This window comes from Papio anubis, chromosome 3, assembly GCF_008728515.1.
Source record: "Papio anubis isolate 15944 chromosome 3, Panubis1.0, whole genome shotgun sequence".
Lineage (NCBI taxonomy): Eukaryota > Metazoa > Chordata > Mammalia > Primates > Cercopithecidae > Papio > Papio anubis.
The window spans coordinates 64,886,224-64,895,237 of NC_044978.1; the positions used below are offsets into that span (position 1 = coordinate 64,886,224).

Below are 9,014 nucleotides of genomic sequence, written 5' to 3' on the forward strand. Positions count from 1 at the left end.
AATATACTACTTATAGATCCCAGATTAAGAAGTCTTTCCTATTCAGTTATTTCCTCCTCTTAAAAGAATTTTGATGGTGGCAGAGGGAGGGGCTGTTTCACACTCATCTTTCTGGTTTGAGTACAACAATGTCTGTAGCACTTAGTAGATAGTAAATATTAATTTCATTCCTTTTCACCCAGAAAGAAGTAAAAAACTTAGTAGAAGGTATTTTTTATGATCTCTTGATAATCTTCCAAGTAATGTTTTCACACCTAAGGCATAGATGTGAAGAATGGTAAATGGATGTTTTTGCAATATTGGTATTTAAGGAACTTTATACCTAGATAAAATAGTCATATTTATTAAATAAAAATATTTTTTTTCCTCCCCATGACAAAGGATGCTTCGTTAATAATACAGGGGACGTTAGTAGGAAAATAGATATGAAAGTTTTATATTTTAGATGCTTTTTCAGAAGCACATTTCCTATGTTGGAGATAAATCTGAAGATTTTATTAGGGATCTTTCCTAGCTTACACTGCAGCTATATTTATCCCACTTTGCTTAATGACTTTTCTTCCTCTTAACAAAATTATAGTCTTTCCTTTTTGCTGCTTCTGTCTTTGTAAATATATTTTAGGAATATAATAGGTGAAATACTATTAAAGATAAATTCCCCATATCTTCTAATAATAAACAGCCTTCAGTGTGAATCTAGGGGTGATGAGTCAAATGTCATTCAAAAATAATTTGAATAAAGTAGTTAATTCAGTCCCCAAATGCAATTTGTTTTTAAAATAATTAGTTCTGATGGTGCATCGTTTCAACTTTCATGATATCTGTTGTAAAGGCAAAGTATAAATACATATTAAAAATGAAACACCTGAATTAAGGTAAACATTTTGTGGAATTTAAAAAGTGCCTTATAAGTTAAATAATAGTTAAGTCTACTGTGCGCTTTGCATGGTAAATATATAGATAAAGATAAGTAGAGGTAAATGTATTATATAAAGTTTTAAAATGATATGTAGCTCTATAATACAATGTAGAAATTAATTATTTTTTTTTAACTTTTACATTAGTTTCCTATTCTGTGAAACAGAAGACATTGTGATGGAGTGGTTCTTCAGCTACTGGATGAAAACATGCCTGTTGTTTTGCTGGAAAAAAAAAAAAAAATGAAGAATGTGATCTCTGCAGTACAGTTACCTTAATTACTGTAATGTGCCTAAATAGTAAGGCTGCCTTCTCAATGTAACCCTCTGTGCTTAAAAAATTTCATTTTGTGTGCTTTGTATTCACTACACAGGAATAAGCACTTTTTTAAAATGCAGATACATACTGCAGTTCCCTGATAAAAGCAGAAAAGAAAAATTGAGTATTTTAAGTTAAGATTTGATTTTAAAATGTGCATGTGCCATGATCAAATATATATGAAAAGGCAGTGTTCCTTGTATTTATTTTTCTTTTTCTTTTTGTTTTTGTGGCAAAAGAAACTTAAACATACTGTTTTAGTCACATTGCATTGTAGTGTATGGCCTGTTTCTTGTATCTTTAAAAATGTTACTCAATAAAACAAATCTTGCAACTGTTCTATGTTCACTACACCTTCAGCATTGGATGAAAATCAGTTTCTATATAAATATCACATTGAAAAGAAAAAATGATTTCTTGGCAGATTAAAAAAATACTTTGTAGTAGTTTAGGGAGCTGCTTTAAGTAGTTTAAATCTGGATTTTCCCAGTAGAATTCTTCTCATCTGTGGCTAAACATGTCAGAACAAACAACCAACCAGTCTGTAGGCAGAACAAAGTCCGATTTCATCCACTGGGATACAATTTCACCTTCCATTCACTTTGTCATTCCACCTCTAAGAAGACAGACTATCATTCCTGAGGCATGAAAATTCTCAGGGACAAAGCCATGCCTCAGTCGCATGTGTGTGCAGAGAAATGCACCTGTCTATGTAAGGGTAGATTTTTGATCCCTGAATAATTCATTGACTAAACTGACCTCTTCCTCCTGACTAAATAAATTAATTTTGCTGGCTTCTGTCTCAGCTGTTTCTATTTTGTAAATTGCTGCATGACCAAAATAGCCCCACTCAAAATCAATTGGATTAATTTTAATGGTTTGGTTGGATGAATGAGTATTCTTGATGAATATAAAATGTGCTGTCCTTCACAGATGACTCCGCTCACCTGTCAATCATAGCACGTGTACTTTTTATTGTGACTTAATAGTGATGGATTTGCACTTTTCTATCCTCATACTCTTTCCTGTTTTCTTCTTTGTACATTTGCATGCAGGAGGGCTGGATGCCAGGGTTAAGAGAGAAATTCATGACAAGCAAGGTAAAATAGGTTCAAATGAGCATGTGACCCACAGCCTTAGTCTCCTTACTCTTAAATCAGTGGAGCTATAGCTTAGATAGGTCGTTTATATGTCTGGAAAAGTAGTCATAACAGTTCAGAAGCCAAGGTTGTGAATTTGATCTTAGAATGGGCCTGTTAATCTTATAGAACCCAGAAATTCTGTTCTTTTCATGTACTGTTGATAAGGAGGAATGAGGAAAGAGAATGTGGAGATTCAGCACAAAACCATTGCTACTTCTAGAACAAAATCTTTAGAATATGTCCTAGTAACAAAGGTCAGTAATGTCATCTTCATATATGAAGGACACGTGATACATTGTTCGTGGAAATAGAAATGTGTTATGATAAATGTTTCACTTGAATCTTATTGTAAGGCTTTTCTTGCTTTTATTTTTTAAAGTCAGCAAAACTCATTTTGTCTGTCTATGAGTCATAGTGAGGACTACGAGATAAGATGATAAGTTCAATTGATATTAAGGTGACACGGCAATATTAATAACTCAAATGTGAATGTTTCAAGTATTGAATTCTTGTCCCTATGGGACATTTATTAAATACACTTAATAGGACTCTTGCAAAGTAGCCTTAAAAGTGTTAATGAGTCTATTAATAAATATGAACACATACTATTATTAGAACCAACTTTACTCATAAATACAGTACATTTACATTACTGTAGAGGATGAAGCTCTAATTTCTATTACATGTATTTTTCTTTAGAAAGAGAACCCTGAAAGCTGCCAGTTTTTCTATTAACTTTGAATTATTGAAATTGTATTTATTTAATTTTATTGTTTTTACAAAATTGCACCTTGTGTCCAAAGGGCAAAGATATGACATTGCATAAGGGATTTATGTTTTTCAAAGAGCTAAATGTTTTCATATCCATACTATATACACTTGAAGCAGTTGGTAGGAAGAGAACCTATTGGAAAAATACGATTTTCAAAAGTACTCCTCGGGATGTTTTTATATAAATTATGTTTGAGTATAGAACATAAATGACTTTGAGTTAGGATAAGGATGATAGGATGGGTGCTAGAGATGCCCTGCTTTGCTTATTTGTTTCTGTGGGGGATTTAATACTATAAATGAAAATGGCTTCTGCTCTATTAAAAAGTAAAAATTGTCCTCCAAATATAAAACTCCTTAATAGATATTTTTGAAATTAGAATCTTTAAATTTTATAAATCAGCTGTTGCCACTACACAACTATGATGGCATGTAGTTATAACATTTTTATAACATTCCGTCTGTGTCTATTCCCTAAATATCATGAGTTTATAATAAGGAAAGTGATAAAAATACAGTAATGAAATAAAAATCTGAATGTTTCTAAGAAAGGTTTTGGAAGGAAAAATGACCTGAAATCAGTGCGTACTGCGAAGTACAGCGAATATTTTTTGTTCTTTGTCTTCACCCTCACCCTCACTGGAATTCTCACCAAAAAATAGTTTGATACTTAAAAAAAAGAAGTAAATACTTTTCTCAATATTGTTTTGGCTATGCAAATATTTGTTTTGCTTAATGTCCTCCATTTACACTTCTCAGCAAATGTAGTTGCAAACAAATGCTTTCTTTTTATTTTTCCTTTGGTTTGGGGTATGTAAATAGCCTAAAGTGTACATTGAATTTCACAGTGTAAAAGTTTTATTTTATCCCTTGTATGATATTACTCAAAAAAATCCCTATGTATATGAAAGTGCATAATAAATATATTTGCTTTACAGAGAAAATCTTGTTTTAATTTTGTCCTTGAACCAGTAGAACATGCATGATATGCATAGAGTATAAACAACTATTGTTTTAAGTTATTATCTTAAATACATCCTGAGCAAATGAATTTGGAACCATTTTGCAAAGAAGAAAGTGAAATGTAACACTGTCCAAAGGAAGGTAGAAAAACAAAAAAATCTAGTGTTTCTTTTCCTAAGCCTTCTTAAGGACTTAATGTTCTTTCCCCCCGCCCCCTACGACTGATTATATACTACATCACACCATGTCAGGTTTTGTGCCTCTGAGAATTTCAGTAATCCAATAAATTTTGTATGTGTGTACTCCTTGATCATCAGAATATTATGGCCATCTTATGGTGGATATTTTGGGAGTTTGTTGCAAACATGGTCATTCATTTTCTAAATAAAATTTGTGTGTTTCTTCACTCAGTAAACTTGAGTCACTTCTTCATGACCTCTTTCCCCTACCAGAACACAGCATACACACACTGTATGTATACACACACACAAATGGCTTTTTGAATCTGTGGGTTCCACATCCCTGGATGCAACCAATCTCAGATAAAATATTCGGAAAAAAAAAAAATTCTAAAGTTCTGAAAAGCAAATTTGCTGTGTGCTAAATACTACCTTGAGTCCACCTGAATGAAGTGATGTGTAGGCATTGTGTTAGGTATTGTAAGTAATCTAGAGATGATCTAAAGCATACAGGAGCATATGCGTAGATTATATATAAACGCTGTGCCATTTCATATAAGGGACAGGAGTGTCTGAGGATTTTGGTATCCAACAGGAGTCCTGGAAACAATCTCTCCATGTTTACTGATGAATGACTATCCTATTACTCCAAGAGAGGTTTCTAAAAAGGCCAACAAGGTATCTTCTGTTCAATAATTTCATGAATATTGTAGTGTTCTGCAGTTTTTTTATGTTTGTTGAATTAATATAAATCTTATTCTAAAAAATAATATGACAAAATGTGTTTAAACACAAATATATGGTATACATAGAAGAATTTAAAAACAGACCGGTAGCTAAATAAACTTACATGGAGTTTTCTAGCTAATGGTCCAAGGAAATACACTATGAGAACTTGGTGATGACTAATGTTTTCACCTCTTTGCTGTAGCAGTTGGAAGGATTCCAACTACAATCATCCCACCATATCCTGGGTGGATTGGTTCCAGGAACCCAGGTGGATACTAAAATCTGTGTATGCTCAAGTCTCACAGTTGGCCTCCTGTATTTGCATATTCTGCATCTCTCCAATATTGTATTTTCCATCCACAATTGGGAGAATCTGTAGATGCGGAATCCGCAGATAGGAAGGGCTGAATGTAATAGTGGTGAGATACACCCTGAGGATTATGTTGTGGAATTTCTGGGAAAAAATCATTTATTGTGCAAATATTTGAGCTAATCTTAATTCCTAGAGATAGCCTCTGCTTGCCAGTCTTGCTGTTACAGTAAAATTGTAATTATCCAATTTTAAAATAAAATTATTTGAAATTTACTGCATGTTTACATTTCCACTCTTAAATTCACACTATTATTACCACACTGGCAAAAGTTAGCTAAGTTTTGAGGGCTGGATTCTTAGAAGAATATATTTGTAATGTTTAGAAGACCCCTGTATGTGTATATTTTTTACTTATTATTGGTCTGGATGTGTGAACACTGATAATGGTATATATCCTGATAGAATTGATGCCACATTTTAATGGCATCAATTAAATGGTCTGTTACTCCCATTTCATTTGTAAACTTACATTGAATTCTAACATAGATATTTAGGAAAAACATACAAATCCTAAGTTGCTATGCTATAAAGTTTTACAAATTGAACAAACCTATTTATCACCTGGATCAAGTTGTTGGCTATAACTATAATCTGAGAGACCTACCTTGCCACTTCCAGACATTACCCCCAAGAAAGAAAACCACTCTTCTGACTTTCATTACCATTAGTATTAACTGGTTTTGTTTTGTTTTGTTTTTTAACTTTACATAAATTGAATCAAACAATATGTCCTTTTTGTGCTGGTTTCTTTCCCTTAACATTATGTTTGTGAAATTCATTTACACAGTTTTGTTTGTCCTTTTTGAATTGTTGCACAGTATTCCATTGTGTGAATATACCATACTTTTTAAAATATATTTTACTGCTAATGGACATTTGGATTCTTTCCAGTTTGGGAGTCTTAAGAATACTGCAGGTAATAATAGTCTTGTACATATATTTGGTATCCATGTGCATACATTTCTTTTTAATAATATGAATGAAATTACTGGATTTTAGGGTATGTGTATGATGAGCTTTAATAGCTAGTGCCCAGCAGTCTCCTCAAATGGTTTTATTAATTTTTACTCTCTATCTTTTACACTCTACATCTTTACCAACATTTGATATTTCATTTTCTTCTTTTACTTTTCTTAATTCTGTTTGGTTCTGTACTAGCATTACATTGAGGTTTTAGTTTGCATTTCCCAGATGACTAATGAATCAGCCACTTTTACATACGATTTTTGTCCATTTGGATATCCTATCTTATTGAGAAATTTGCACATTTTTTTCCCCTTGAGTTTCTTGGCTTGTAGAAATTCTTTTTTATTTTGGATTTAAGTCTTTTTTATAGCATATGCAATGCAAATATCTTCTTAGATTCTGTGCTTTGCCGTTTCACTCTCATAATGACATTTTTATAAACAAAGATTCTTATTTAATCTGATATTTTTAGTAGTTATGCTTTTGTGTCCTATTGTATAAAAATTGCCTATCGCAAGGTCATGATGATATTCTTTTATGTTCTCTTCAAATAGCTTTTACTTTTCTTAATTATCAAATTAATCCAGCATTACTTATTGAATAGTTTTCTGTCACTGCATTTTAGTGGTAGCTTTGTTATGAATCAGGTACTCTTTATAAGTTGATCTTTTTGTCCATCCTTGAGCCAATATTATATCCACTTAATCACTGTAGCTTTATAATAAGTTTAATATCCGATAGTATAAATTCTCCCACTTTTTCCCTCAAGATTGCCTTGGCTTTTTTTTTTCTTTTGGCCTTCTGCTTTCCATAAAACTTTATAATAGGCTTCTCAATTATTTTTTTAACCTGAAATTTTAATTAGGATTGCAGTGAATCTACAGATAAATATGGTGTTGGGTGAATTGATTTGTTTATATTAATATCTTTACTCTTCCAATCAATGAAGCTTTTATATCCGTCACTGATTTAGATCCTCTTTACCTTAAATAATATTTCTTATTAGGTTGGTGTGAAAGTAATTGCAGTTCTTGCCATTAAAAGTAATAAAAAAACGCAGTTACTTTTTGTGCCACCCTAATAGTTTTCTGTTGTAGAGATATGTGTTTCTATTAGCTGCATTCCTAGCGAATTTGTTGCTTACTGATGCTGTTGTAAATAGTATTTTATTTAATTTCCTATTCATTGCTGATATATAGAAATATAGTTTATTTAAATATTGATCAAGTTTATTCAAAAGTCTTGAAAATTTTATTTTTTTAACCAAGATATAACTTGCATACACAAAAATTCATCCCTTGAAAGTATAATTTAATAAGTTTTGACAAGTTGTACAATGTAATCATCACCACAGCTGAGATAGAGAATATTTCCATCACCTCAAAAAGGTTTTTTGTGCACCTTTGGAATCAATTTTCTCCTCTTACCCCCAACCTTTGGCAACCATTGGTTTCATTTCTTAATAGTTTTAGCTTTTTAGAGATGTCATCTAAGTGAAATGATATAATAAATAGTTGATTGTGCCTGACTTATTTTACTTAGCATAATGCTTTTGGAATGCATCCATGTTTTAGCATGTATGAGTAGCATAGCTTTTTAATCCTGAGTAGTATTCTGTATTCCACTGTAGGCTTATGCCACAATTTGTTTGTCTATTCACAAGGTTGAGTTGTTTCTAGTTGTTGGCTAGTATGAAAGATTCCTCTGTAAGCGTTTGTGTTTAGATATTTTTTATCAATATGTGATTTCATTTGTCTTGAGTAATACTTACGAGTGGGATTCCTGGGTTGCTAGGTGTATAGTTAAAATTTATAAGAAACTAACAAAACCTTTTCAAAAATGGGTGTACCCTTTTGCATTCTCACCAGGAATGGATGAGATTTTTTTGTTTCTCCACATTTTCACACAAACTTGGTATTGTCAGTCTTTTTAGTTGAAATTTTAATTTAGATGATTGTAGATTCACATGCAACTATAAGAAATAATGGAACAGGATACTGACTATTTAAGAAAACAAGAAATGTGGCCGGGCACGGTGGCTCACACCTGTAATCCCAACACTTTGGGAGGCCAAGGCGGGTAGATGACTTGAGGTCAGGAGTTTGACACCAGCCTGGCCAACATGGTGAAAATATAAATACAAAAATTAGCCGGGCTTGGTGGCACATGCCTGTAATCCCAGCTACTCAGGAGGCTGAGGCAGGACAAATGCTTGAACCCGGGAGGCAGAGGTTGCAGTGAGCCGAGATTGCACCATTGCACTCCAGCCTGGGTGACAGAAGAAGACCCTGTCTCAAAAAAAAAAAAAAAAGAAAAGAAAAGAGAAAGAAAATAAGAAATGAACTTTTCACGAGTGACTGTATCACTTTATATTTTCACTGGCAGTGTGTAAGTGCTCCAATTTCTTCATATCCTTGCCAGCATTTAGTGCTGTCATTATTTTCTATTTCTGCCATTCTCGTAAGTGTATAGTGATATCCTGTTATAGTTTTAATTTGTATTTTTCTAATGATTAATGGTGTTGAACATTTCTTCCTGGGTCTATTTGCCATCTATGTATCCTCCTCAGTGAAATGTTTGTATCTTTTTCACTTTGCAATTGTGTTGGTTTTTTTGGTTTGTTTATACTGTAAAGTTTTGAAAGTTCTTTGTATA

At 32.5% G+C, this 9,014-nt stretch overlaps 1 protein-coding gene across 2 annotated transcripts in view; it reads left to right on the forward strand.

Moving 5' to 3' along the window:
* Window positions 1-4,527, forward strand: part of ANKRD50 (ankyrin repeat domain 50) — a 45,460-nt gene extending 40,933 nt beyond the window's left edge. Inside the window, exon 5 of one of the 2 annotated variants that reach the window (XM_021938780.2) lies at window positions 1,065-4,527. The gene's annotated coding sequence lies outside the window, so the exon portion shown is untranslated. The remainder of the gene's footprint in view (window positions 1-1,064) is intronic. The other variant, XM_009207530.3, reaches the window with a different exon arrangement.
* The last annotated feature ends 4,487 nt before the right edge of the window (window positions 4,528-9,014 follow it).